The sequence below is a fragment of the Tupaia chinensis genome, unplaced genomic scaffold (genome assembly GCF_000334495.1).
Source record: "Tupaia chinensis unplaced genomic scaffold, TupChi_1.0 Scaffold145860_1, whole genome shotgun sequence".
NCBI lineage: Eukaryota > Metazoa > Chordata > Mammalia > Scandentia > Tupaiidae > Tupaia > Tupaia belangeri.
Genome location: NW_006205718.1, coordinates 1,482,619 through 1,496,700, shown reverse-complemented (window position 1 = coordinate 1,496,700; position 14,082 = coordinate 1,482,619). Strand labels below are relative to the sequence as shown.

Sequence of the window (14,082 nt, the reverse complement as noted above, 5' to 3'; positions counted from 1 at the left end):
AACCACAACAGAAGATAAATTAAGTACATGAGACTGAACTGTTGAAATAGCATTTTATGACTTTTGACTAAAACATTGCTACTTTTCTTCTAGGCTTAGTTGTCCAGTTTTAAGGATTTTTTTTTCCCTATCTTGACCTGTCAGTAGATTCATGAACCTACTATTTGAACAGAATCCTAACCTGTTTCCTGGCTTTAAGCTTTAAACAAAGTTCTTTAGCATTTCTTTGATTTATTAAAGTTAAAACTGCTTTTCTTGAAATTACCAGGTGAACTTGCTATCAAAAGTATTATATTATTTAAGAAAGTGTGTGATCAATAAAATGTGGGGGGAAGAGGAATGGAAGACAACTGTAGACACCAGAGATAGTGTGAGAAGAGAGTGGGAAAGGGCAGAGGGTCAGAAATAGGGGATATATATATATATATATATGGAACTAGAGGTGGAAAATTATTGACAATAACATGCATGATTAAGACACTATGCAGTAGTATATTCTGGATGGGAATTCACAGCTTGTATGCTGTGATGATGCTTAGGGAATGAATGAAAATTAATTAGTTTTAAAAAAATGTTTCAGGAAAAAAAATCTAAAACAGTTTTTCTTGAAATTAAAAAAAAAAGCATTAGAAATACCTATTTGATGACTGCAGCAAACTATATAGCCCCTGCTAGGTGTTACTTTATAGTATGTTCATTCTACTCACTGAGGTTTATGCCTAAAGTCAGACTTGTGTTCACAGATATGTATATATAAGCTGTGCTTGCTATTAAAAATATTTAGATTAATTAAGATCTTTAGTGAATCAATAAAATTTGGGGGAGAAAAGGCATAGAAAGCAATCATGGGATACCAGAGACAGTGTGGGAGATGGCAGAAGGTAAGAGATAGGGAATCAAGGATGGGAAAAAAAGCAAAATATATAGGAAACAAGAAATGGAAAATTATTTGTTGATGATAACATGTATGTTAATGTGCTTGATTGAGCCAATATGCAGTGTGTTCTGGATGGAAAATCTCATTTTGTATGCTATAGTAATGTATAGTGAGTGAATGTAAATAAATAAATTTAAATTTAAAAAATACTTCATTAAGTCTCTGATTAAGTTTCAAAGGCATTGCTATCATAAGGCCTTTTTTAGTCACCACCTGACAAGCATATATACTGGTATACTGGTTGAACAGAAAATCCCATATCTTCTTTTTTTTTTGAGAGTTTTTTTTCGCTATAGGGCACGTGCGCTCGCCAGACAGACAGAGAGACATAGAGACAGAAAGCGAGAAATCACCCCCCAGGGGAGATGGTCACACCGCAATCCTTTCTCCTCTGTTCTCCTCTCGGGATCTTGGGCACACACGCACACGCGCCTGGCGTGAGTTTTAAGCCACCGGGTCCGGGATGCAAACCGCGGTCGACTACGTGGGAGTCCAGCAACATAGCCATTACGCTAACTGCTGGTTCCCAAAAATCCCATATCTTCTGACAGTGTCTGACTTACTTGATAAATCTCACTGACTTGAGCCTGGGAACCTACATTTTTAGAATATCCATCTTCTAAGTGGTTTTAGTGACCTACTAATTGACAAGGTCTGTATGCCCTTACTTCTCATGTCTGAAATTGGGGCTCTCATATCTTTGGATGCATATCCCTAGTGCCACCTACCTGCCCACTTAGTATCTGCTAATCTGGCATCTTGACTGAACAGAACTGAACAGAACCTAAAACCTCAGCCCTTGAAATTAGTCATCACTTGGCTGTAGTCCTCCTACTCTTCTCTGTCCTAATACTGTCTTTCTGATCTCAGACTAGCTTTATGGAATTACCTGCTCTTGCCAAGGCTTGTCCTGACCTCACCCCCACACACACACCAACACCCCCATTCATCCAAGTCCTGATGTCTTGCCCACACTGTGTGGACTATCCTGATGCTGCTTGTGCCCCAGATCCAGAAAATAGATACCACCTAACCCCAGTCAGAATGTCTGAGATTAAAAAAACAAAGATTAAAAAAAAAAAAATGAGAAGTGTGGGTAGGGGTGTGGTGAAAGGAGAACTCTCTTACACTGCTAGTGGGAATGTAAATTAGTCCAGCCACTGTGGAGAACAATTTGGAGATTCCTCAAAAATCTACAAATAGAACTAACATATGATCTAGCAATCCCACTCCTTGGTATCTACCCAAAGGACAGAAGAATTCTTCATTGGAAAAGTGCCTGCACATCGATGTTTATTGCAGCACTATTCACAATTGCTAAGACATGGAACCAACCCAAATGCCCACAAACAGATGAATAGATTGAAAATTTGTGGCACATATACCCTATGGAATATTATTCGGCCATAAAATAAAAAACACAACAAAATTCTGGATTTGACAGAAAGTGGAAGAATATGGAAGATTTATTGTTGAGTGAAGCAAGACAGGATATGAAGGAGAGACATTGTATGTCCCCACGTAATATATACCCAGTGTCCACACTCTATGAGTGAAACTGATTGATTAAAGGATATACAAATACAATAAATGGGTATAAATGCCAGGTATAGTGTGTGTGGAAGAGGAGGGCCTGGAAGGACATTTAGAAGAAAAATACAAAAAAAAAATAAAAAAAGAAAAATACAGAGGCAAAGCATTAATGGGATAAAGAAATGTGGTATTATCTGTTGAAGATATTTTATAGTTTAATCAACTGGACTAGGGGGAAATGTTCACATATTGAAATATTCACTTTTTAAGCCAAATAATGTGTTTGAATGTATAAAAGAAAATGAAATTTTAAAAAATAAAGTTAAAGAGGAAAAAAGGACACTATTGAGTAGTACAACATTTGATCTAAGGAGAGATGCAGACAAGGAGCATGGAGGAGGTAATGATATCTTCAGACTGGCATCTCAGGCAGAATTCAGGCTGAAAGAGGATTTCAATAGGACTTTCCATGAAAGAGCATCTTCACATATTCATAAAGGAAGGGGAGTCAAATCTAGGAAATACTTTCCAAATGTTCCCTGCTATTATAAACAGGTCCTACCATTCTTTCCTACTATAATCATATATTTATCTAAAAAGCTACTATAAGATAAGCACAACATATATTAATTTACATGTATTATTTGAAACTTCTCAACAGTCTTACAAGGGAGGCAGGATTATCTCCACGTTAGATTAAAAAAAAAAGAGAGAGAGCGTCTCAGAGAACAGTGTTCTCAAGACGTCAAGATTATTGTATATTAAAAGGAAGACAAGTAGCCCAGGCTACTGACAGGCTTCTTTTCTCTTTCCAGTACGTTCCTAACGCTTTCCTGAAATTGAAGATGCAATTCACCCCTCTGGGAGGAACAGTCTGTTTTCCCAGGGAAACATCTGCAAGTAAAACTCAAATCAAATCTGTGTTTCCACCTTCAGCAAGTAGCCAGGTAGGCTCCTCCCTCTCTGGTCACCATTATTCTGTTAGGCAAAGTGTGGCAAATTGTGATATTGATGACTAGGTGGCAACAAGAGTTGTCTGAAAGGCAATGTGTCATGGCGAAGCTGCAAGCTTATTTTCTACACCTCTTTTCACCATTCCCATAGCTTTCTGAGACATTTGCTTAGAGACACAAAACTTATGGGACACCGCAGGCCCAGATTAGAATTATTTTGTAAAACTTGTTAAGTGCTTTTAGAGAAAGGCAAACAATAAAATATCTGAATTTTCTTTTTTTTCTTCTTCTTTTTTAGATTTTTGCCTTAGGGTGTATGCACTTGCCAGAGAGAGAGAGAGAATAAAAGTGAATAAAAGTCACTCCCCAGGAAGGATGGCCACACTGCAATCTCTTCTCCATTATTCTCCTGGGATTTTGGGCACTCATGCACATGTCTGGTGTGACTTTCAAGCTTCCAGGCCCGGGACTTGAGCTGTGGTCGGTCATGTAGGAGTCCAGTGCCTTCATCACCATGTTACCTGCTGGCTCCAGAGTTTTGTTTCCTAATGGAAAGCTACTTTTTTGTTTGTTTGTTTGTTTTGTTTTTGTTTTGTTTCACATGATCCTTTATTGAGATGTTTTTCCTGTGTGCTTCTTAACGGGACATTCCACTGCGCCACTGTTGATGTCATTGATGGTGTCATGAGAATGGCAGCTATCAATATTGTAGCCTACAGATTGGGTTGAAGTCAGGATTACTTAATGGTTCCAGAGAGTTCTCTGGCCAAAGATTGGTGCCTCATCTGTAGGGCAATGTTGACAATCTCGTCAAAAGTGATATTTCCATTATGTTTAATGTTCTCCTGCTTCTTTATTTCTTTCTCTTGGTAGTTCCTTGAGGGTTTTGATAATCAGTGCAGAGAAAGAAGGTGCCTCTTCAATCTGGACCTGTCTATTCTGAATGGTCAGTTTCATAGTAATCCTCAGGCTCTTCTAGTCACCAGTTGCTTTGGCAGTGTCATCACCAACTGTTTTTGGAGACAAACTTAGAGGGCCAATCTTGGGAGCCAGGGAGGACATGGTACCAACTTCACCACCGGTGTATGTCGGGTACCTGACTGTCATCTCCCTGAGGTAGAACTTGGGCAGCATTGTGGAGGCAACTGGTGTTTGATGAACCTGGATTTGGGACAAACCAAAGGAAGTTATACCTGGGCCTTTTATGAACCAAAAGGCAAAAGCATGAAAGATATTTTTAACATGTAAAGTATATCTAACAACTGTACTTCTGTACTTCAGACTCCAATGTTTGCCAGCGTGCTGTAGTACACAGTTTAAATACTTGATGCATGAAAACCTGTTTACAGAAAAGTTACATTAGAGGAGATTATCTATTATTAGTGTTATGGTTTGAATATGTCCCCCAAAAATCATGTGTTGGAAACTTAATCTCAACTATAATAGTGTTAATAGGTAGGATCATTAAAAGTTGATTAGATGAATATATTAATGCTATTAAACCCATTAAGTGGGTTCCTTATCAAAAGTGGGATCTTTATAAAGAATTAGTTTGCCCCCCTTTACCCACCTGATCCCTTTGCCATGTTATAACACAATAAGAAGACCCTTATCAGATGTGTCCCTTGATCTTAGACTTCCTAGATGCTATAACTATGACCCAACTAAAATTTTGTTTATTTTAAGTTACTCAGTCTATGGTATTCAGTAAAGCAACAAAGAATGGACTTCTATAATAAGGATACCTTTGTACAGAAACTTCAATCATTTAGAAACCTAAGTCCTAAATCAAGCCCTACCACCTAATGACAAAGCCTCTCTATACAATGGAGAGATGTAGGATTACCTCTCCTACAAGGCTGCTCTAAGAATCTCAGGAGATAGGCACTGTAAGTAGGAAACAAATCCCAGGTCTTCCATTTACTACATGAACAACTACAAAGAACTCTTTGATCTCTTTCGATGCCTTAGTTTCCTCATCTGTACAACTACCTCATCGGGTTAACGTGGCAGTGAAAGTCATTCAATACACAAAAAGGGCTAAGAAGAGTGCCCAGCACATGGTCAATGCTCCATGACTGTTAGCCCTTATTAACAATGTTTAAAAATACCCCTGGTCTCTGAGAAAAGTATTATAATCAGGGACCAGTCTTCCACCTAGTCAAGCTTGTGAACAGTATAGCTTTGATCCACACAGCAACTGGAATATGAACTGTTCTCAGTTCCATTTTACCCTGCACAATATCGCCCTGTCACTCAGCTATTCAGTTAAACACCACAGCTCCTGAGTACATTTTAATTTCTGATCATTAGTTACAAGATTTTCTTGTTAATTCTGATTCAACAGAGTTTGCTGAGACAGCTCTATTTCTTCTCCTTTATTTTTGTCACACTGCATAGAGACTATTCAGACAGACAATAAATCTGGGTGGCTAACCTCCCTCCCAGGAATGAATCATCTGAGACTCTGAAAAGGACACAGCCTGCAGGGATGGTGACAAGGAGGGGTCTTTTCCCCAGGCTTCTTTACAGGCAACTCTGAGGGTAGGGGGGAAGGGGAATCTTTATAGTTCTGGTCCAGAACACAAACCTGCAGGTAATTACATCTGTGGATAACAGAATTTCCTCCAGGACTCAAAAGCAAGCAAATCAAGGAGGGGGTGCAGAGGAAGTGGAGAACAATTCAGGACAATTCAGTACACTAAGGTTCCTGCTTTCTGCCTCTTATTAAATCACAGGTATCATGTGACTGAGTTTGCTGTAGATTTCTTTAATCTGGGAGGCATCCATGGAATTTTGCAAATAGCAAGGCTGGTTTGGGGTCCTGTACCTTATTCTACTCTCCTTTCTTCCTGTGCTCAGTTGCTTGCCTATGGCAATGTCAAAAGTAGGTTTATTGTTTTCCTTTGCTCTAGAAGGCTACCCCCTTCCCATCCCTAATACTAGAATGAGCTCATCCATGCTAAATTGCTGTTCTTATCAAAATACACTTCCCAGGGACCAGCAGTATTTTAAAACATTATTAATAAGAACACTCATGGAATATTGACAATGTGCTGAGCACTCTTCTTAGCCCTTTTTGTGTGTATTAAGTGACTTCACTGCCCTATTAACCCTATGAGGTACATATAATATATATCCCCATTTTGCAGATGAGAAAACTAAAGCACAGAAAAAGGTTAATGGCCTACAGTATAGCAAGATAGGTACTTTTTTTTGTATAGCAAGATAGGTACTTAAAGGAAAGAGTAGGGCTGGAGCTAGAGGAAGAGATCTAGAAGGATGGCTGAGAGGAATTCCCGTCTAGCGTATTCTAATACAGAGCAAGAAGTAGCCTCCAGACAAGCAACATGTGTCATAGAGGTTGACATAGGGTGAAAGGGTATCTCAGACCAACAGGTAATGCAGGACAAAAGATATTCAGCAGTGTAGCCATCAGGAACAAATGCCAGCAGGCCATGGGTCCCAGATGAGACCCCCCAGCTGAGGTGGATTGCGAGCAGAAGTCGAGAGTAAGCCTGGAATCCCTGTCTCAAGCCATATACAAAAGTTAGCTCAAAATGAATCAATGAGGTGGAGAGAGTGGGAGGTCTGGCCATGAACTTGGGAGATGGTTCAAAGCTTGAAACTGAATTACTGGATAAAAATAAAAAAATAAAAAAAAGCTAATTTTGTCTCCATATGAACATAAATCAAAAATTTCTGTGAAAATGGGAAATAAGACCAAGATTGCAAAATATCCTTTAAGAACAAAACAAAGTGGCCACATTCTAAAGTCAACACAAGGTATTTGTTTCAGGCCTGAAAGACTTTTGCAAAAGAAGACAGTCGATTCAGAAACATCCCAGGCAAAAAGTGAAAAAGATAGAATGACTTTTTCACTCACTAAGGATTTGTGTAAGCAGTGTGCAGATAAAGACTGCCTTTATATCCAGAAAGAGATTTCAACAGGAACCCCTAATATACAGAAGACTAGAAACACCATAAATATATCTCTAGTCAGTAAACAGAAGTCTCACAAAAAACACATCACAACTGAAAATATGAAGATAGTTTGGTGTGTCTTACACAAGACCAGTTACAACAGATTTTCATGACCATAAACCAAGGAAATAAGTCCATTTTCTTAACAGAGACTGGAAAGGAGGAAGAAACAAGCCAATATAAACTACATTTAAACACTATTCCTAATCAACCAGAGGACGAGAACATTATGGAACTACTCCACAAAACTGAGGCTTTCATCTTCCACAGATGAAAATAAACCTGTCCTAAGTAAAATTTAGGAGATGTCTAAGCAGTATGAGTAGAAAATTGTCATAGAGAATGAATGAAAACCAGCTGAAATATTCAGTATTCTGGGAGAAAGGAAATGTGCTAGAAGTTTTTTAGAAGAAGAAGGGGGAAAAAACCCAGTGGAAAAAAGAACTAGATGAACAGGTTGCTTTGGAGAAGAAAGAAAAAGAAGCTTCTGAAAAATGGAATAATCCTTGGAAAAAATCTGAGAGTAATAACATAATTTGGGGAAATTTTCAAATTCTTGACCAATCTAGGACTTCTGCTAGCTCTTCAAGCATTCTACCAGTCTCCTAGTTAGGTTACAGTGATCCTGGCTGTTGGGCACTCATTACTTAGAGCTAGCCAGATTTTAGAGGAAGCAGTATCGCTGGAGCACCCTTTCAATGCTATGAAACAAGAACAGCGAAGAAAATGTTTTAAAGAATTGAATAAGCAAATAAGAAATGACAGGCAAAGAAAAATGAAGGGAAAAATTACACAGTCCAAGGGTGAGGAACATGGCAGATGGGCAGTGTATTTTGATCTGTTAAAGAGTTATCCTGGTTCTCAGTCAACTGTCCTCTTGGTGAGCACACAAACAACCAGAGTACTTCTGTGTCTCTCCTGACATTTAGAAGCTGGCTGATATCAGCAGTGTTTATACACCGATGACAGAAAGCCAGATTGAACCTTCAGAGGAGGAACATATAGTAAACCCTATTGGGAATCTGGCCATGGCAAACAGTCAAAAAAACAAACTTTCTCCGTTCTATGATTGCTCTCTTGGACCCAGCACTGACTGAGGAAGTTGACAAAAACAGAACATCAGAAATCTATCACTGCTCAGGTAGAAAAGCAGCACAGGAAAAAGCAACTGGAAGAAGAGAAATGAAAGAAAGGAGGAACAAGAAAAGTGTCAATTAGCACAGGAACAAGAAGAGATGCAGAAACAATATGAAGACATACTTAAATAAAAACAGAAAAAGAAATCATGACCCTCAAGACAAATGAGCTGCTCCAGACAATGCAGAGAGCACAGGAGCTGGCACAGAGACTGAAGCAAGAGCAAAGAATCCAAAAATTGACCCAAAAGGGACATGACATTTCTAGGTTGATGAAAAACCTTGGTGTTGATTCAATACAAGTAGAATATAATGTATCGACAAAGAAGGTTTCAAATTCAAGACATTGACTCTGGTGAAGTCAGTGGTAAAGTGAATACAGACATTAATTTTATGACTTCTCACAAGAAGGGTATTCACCAACACAGAATCACACTGTGGATCAGTAATAGTGAGGGAAGTTATGAATTGTTCATCTTCCGAGATTTCTACAGAATTTTTTTTGAGAGGTTTTTTTGCTTATAGGGTGCGTGCACTCGCCAAAGAGACAGAGAGAGACAGAGAGACAGAAAGTGAGAAGTCGCCCCTGAGAGGGGATGGCTACACTGCAATCCCTTCTCCTCCATTCCCCTCTCGGGATCTTGGACACACACACACATGTGCCTGGTGTGAGTTTAAGCCACTTGGTCTGGGACTCAAACCGTGGTTGACTACATGGGAGTCCAGCGACATAGCCATTAGGCTAACTGCTGGTTCCCTGATTTCTGCAGAATTTAACGGACAGTTTAACACTAAGAAAAACAAACAAGATCTGAGGCAGGATAAAGGAGACAACTTAGTAAATGGAAACAACTGGTATAATGACCAGTGCAACCAGTGTACAAGAATAGAGACGCAAACAAGAAGAAATACATGAAGAAATATTATAAAATAATTAATTGGAATATTAAAAAAAAACACTTGAAAGTTATATTCCCGCATCAGAAAAGTACCCTCAACACCTTCAAAAGCAAAGAGAAGAAAAAAAAGTAATAAGGCAGATGGAATTGCTTCATTTGGTAGAAAGAAATAATCTGGGACACCTCTCTCAAAATAGAGGCACTTATCAAAAGTTCTTCATTCATTTCATCAAGAAACAGAGTCAAAGTTCATGTGGTACCTAATCAAAAAGGAGGAAGAAGCTTTAAAAGCTAATTTGTTCAGCAAGGAAAGGTCTCAATCACCACCAGTTTCAGCAGTGAAAAACAGAACCCTGCAAACTCAGACCAATGCATTACACTTACCACTAAAAAACAGTAGCTATGAAAGAGAGAATTTGATCTCAGGAGGCAGTCAAACAGAATCATCACCCGAGATATCTGAACCACCTCATTTTATTCCCTATGTTGGAGCAAGTGTGATCTATTACCTTGATCCAGATGCACCCTTGTCTAGGCCTTCAACCCAGGATGAAAATTCTCATGCTTCAGCCTGTGACCAAGGACAGCAGTTCTTTGATTCTGACCATATCAGGGATCTACTTCTTAATCCTAGTTTTTAAAGGGATTTTTCAGAATTGAGACAAGACCTGCTCCAGAAGCAAAAGGAGTTGGAAACTAATCTCACACTATTAACTGCACATCAAGGAGAGAATTTTAGTTCTTTGTTTTAAATGTAGAAAACCAAATTTTAGTCTTAGAAATTATAAAATGTGTTCATTGTTCAAACTGTATTTTTCAGTAGCCTCAATTTTTTCAATGCCTATTAAAATTTGTATGTTATGGAGTAAAAAACTGAATCAATGATCTAAATATAAACATCAAAACTAAAAACTCTTAGAAGAAAACATAAGAGTAAATCTTTATGACCTCAAATTTGACTATGATTTCTTAGGTATGACACCAAAAGAATAGGCAACAAAGGAAGATATGCTTCATCTGCTATGGAAAACAGTTTGGTAGCTCCTCAAAAGTTAAACATAGAGCTAGCATATGACCCAGTAATTTTACTCCTAGGTGTAGCCAAAAGAGTTAAAAAGAGTTATTCAAACACATGCACATGCATATTCATAACATCACTATTCACAGTAGTCAAAAGGGAAGCAATCCAAATGTCCATCAATGGATGAAAAAATGAAGTGTGGTATATCCATACAGTTGACTATTACTTATACATAAAAAAGAATGAAGTGCTGACATGCTACAGCATGAATAAATCTCAAAAATATTCTAAAGTAAGGAAGCTAGTCATAAGAAAATTCATACTGTATGATTCAATTTATTTGAAAATATCCAGAATTGGTAAATTGATTTAGATAGGAAGTAGATTGGTGGTTGCCAGGTGCTGGAAGAGGGGAGAAATGCAAAGTAACTGTTCAATGATATAGGGTTTCCTTTGGAGTGATGAAAATGTTTTGGGACCAGGTATTAGGCTGTTGGGAAAGTTGTGACTGTTTATGTTTTTCGATGCAAAAATACATCAGGACTTTCCCAACAGCCCAATAGAAGTGGTTGTTGTACAATATTATCAGTGTACTAAAGGCTACTAAATTGCTCACTTTAAAATGACTCATTTTAGGTGATGCGCATTTCACAATCTTAAGAAAAGACTAAGTTAGGACCTTAGCGTAGCTGTGGCGTCAGGCAGGGAGCAATACAGGTTCCCACGTTCTTGAACAGGAGTATAGACAGTGTGGGACTGGCCAGCCGTTGTGGCGTAGCACTAGCAGAATGCTCTCTGATGCCGAATCCACACAGGAAGGTTTTAGCTTCATGTCCTAAGATGTTCCTGTACACCTCAGGAGCATGTGTGCCTGCAATCCCAGCTGGCTGAGGCCAAGGGTTGATTTTTAATGTGAAGACGTGTTCAGAGTGTCTGTTTTATCTCTCTCTCCCTTCTATCTTTTTCTCTCATGGAAGAAATACATTTAAAAAATAAATAAAATAAAACCCGATGTGGGGACCAAGTCTTGGGTACGTGGCAGAATCCCAATGAGTTACTCAGTGTAAGGGGGACCTGATGCTAAGCTCAGCATACAGCATACAGGGCTCCTGGAGCAGGTTTAGCTCCAGGGTCAGGGTCCATCTGGGCAGAGAGGAGCCTGGGATTCCCTGTAAGATAGGACATTACCGGCAGCTGCTCCACGTGGGCAGTGAGGAGAGGCAAAGGCCAGTGACTATGAGACCCGGCGCAGCTCTGTTTCTCCCCCGTCTGCCCTCTCTCTCTCAATTTGTTGTGTGAGCCTTGGGGTTCAGACCAATGCATTTGGCTGATAATGAATTTCAAACACAAAGGAACAAGCAGGAGGGGTGGAAAAGGAGAGAATGTTCTGTTGTTGTTTAGAAAATGAAGAGAACAGCTGGAGGTAAAGCTTTTGTTACAGGCTGCCATGGCTGATTCATGTGTCTTTATAATCCTGACTATGGTTTGAATGAGCCAGGAAGAGCAATTATTACCTCTCATACTGCACCCACCAGCATGGGGTTTATTAGAAGGAGAGGACCATTTAGCAATGTCGGGAGTGTGCTTATCACTATGCAGAACAGTCCTCTGCCTCTGAAGTGACAATGGAGAGTCACTTCTCTGTGGATACCCAAAAAGATGTGCCCAGAGAGCTAAGGCCCAGCTGAAGAACTCTTTCTTTGAGAACACTGGCTATCAGCAGAGCCTGGGTGTCCAGGCTGGGACATGTATGAAGGCCTTGGTTAGGACAGAGCAGAGCCAAACTTCAGAGACTGTGAGTTGAGGACTTCCACTTCTTCCTGCACCATTAGATAGGAGCAGTAGGGAAGGAGATGAACTCGTGGGAAAAAAAGAAAGAAAAAAGAAAGAGGCCTTTGATACCTACCTACCCCTGTGTTCCTGTTCTCCCCTCACTGCCTGCCTAAGACCATTTTCTTTCCTCATTTCCCCTTATCCTGCCTTTTGTCCTCAGATCTCACTAAACTTGTCCACTACTCCCATAACTAAACTCTAATGAACTGCCCAAACTGATTGGCTGCTTGTTTCCAGGGTGTCCTGCCACTGTTTTTTGTACTGCTTTTAACCCCTCTGTGTTAGTACCCCTCCTTCCCCTCCTGTTACTATCTTACCCTGTCTGGAATCACCAGTTTGCATGGTCTCCTTCTTAAAGTCTCTCTTGAATGCCCAACCAGGTGTGGTCTCCTAACCTCTGAATAAACGTGGAACTGTCAGCCTCTCTTGAAAGCCTCTTCTCTTCTGCTTTGTGTTATGGACATTTCTGGACTATCTTAACCTCCCTTACTTCTCTCTCTGGACTCACCTCTGAATCCTCTCACAGCACCCCAGGGCCTAATGCATGTGAGACGATCTGCATTTGCTGAATGAATAGGTAAATGCGTGCACAGATTCTTCCAATATGAGTCAGGCAGAGTAGTCCCCTGAACCATCAGGATTTCCTGGACCACCAAAGAGGATGAATCCCTTTTTATCAAAGCTAAGATGCAGTTTTAGTCATGCTGAGATTTCCTGGGCAGAAGTCACTGGGGAAGGATAGAGGCTAGGGCCTGGCAGTTGTCAGGTCCTGGCAACCTCACAGTTTCATCACCTGCCCAGCTGGCAGGAGAATGACAGTCAGGATTGAGAGTCTAGGGGGCAAGGCCAAGGCAAGTGAACTGGGCCTCTTGATGGGGTCATTTCTCAGCCATGCTCTGGGAGCCCATTCAGGAGAGAAGGCAGATGCACATACTCTACACAAACTGAGTATCGCATTGGCCCCAACAGGTGGGTCCCAGACATAGCATCTGCCCTGAGCCCAGGATAGACATCTGGTAAGAGTGGGCTGCTTCACTCCTGAGCCTGGGTCCAAGCTAGAAGCCACCACTGTATGCCTGGCTGCTCAGCTGGGACAGGGCATGGCCTGTGCTCATGAGACCTGCATTTCTGCCAAAAGATGGTGCTGAAGCCACTCTTCCCTTGAGACCTTTTCTCTAAACCTTTATTCCAAGAAGCAAGACAGGTGAAGTGAACCAGGAAGGAGAGTGGAAAAAAAGAGGGAAAAATGGGAAAGTAGCGAGGGCTGGTGGAGGTTTTTAGGGACCTAAAATTTAGACTGTCTAGGGGACTCACGTAAAAATTACGAAAGCAAAACTGAGCATTGAGTTTTGGAAGAGATCCATACCAGTGAGTGGCCCCAGACTTGAACTTTGTTACCTTCCAGGTAAGCCAGTCTCTTCCCAGGAGCAACCTACACAAGAGACAGGTGGAGGAGGAAGACTAAACCATCCCATAGAAGCACTGAGCGCCCTCTCCCACCCTCCTCATTGCCCACCTGACTCCTCTCTAGCAAACCTGGCTGAACTACCCAAGCAGCCTCCCTCCCATCCTTGCTACTCTCCCTGTTAAAAAAACTATTCTGTATTTCCTGCATGCAGCACCCTTAATATTAGGTCTGAAAACAATTTGCAATCAGTTGCACTAATTAATCTAATTGAATTTAATTTCCTTTTCTTGGTGTTAGGGGTGAGCGAACTCCATATGCTGACTTATGTAAAGCAATATGCAAATTTGTATCTTGAGCCCAGAGCCCTGCAAATGTTTT

General features: G+C 40.3%; 1 pseudogene; it reads left to right on the top strand.

The window, feature by feature from the left end:
• Positions 1–7,020: 7,020 nt before the first annotated feature.
• LOC102481978 (coiled-coil domain-containing protein 66-like) lies at positions 7,021–10,194 on the top strand (annotated as a pseudogene).
• The last annotated feature ends 3,888 nt before the right edge of the window (positions 10,195–14,082 follow it).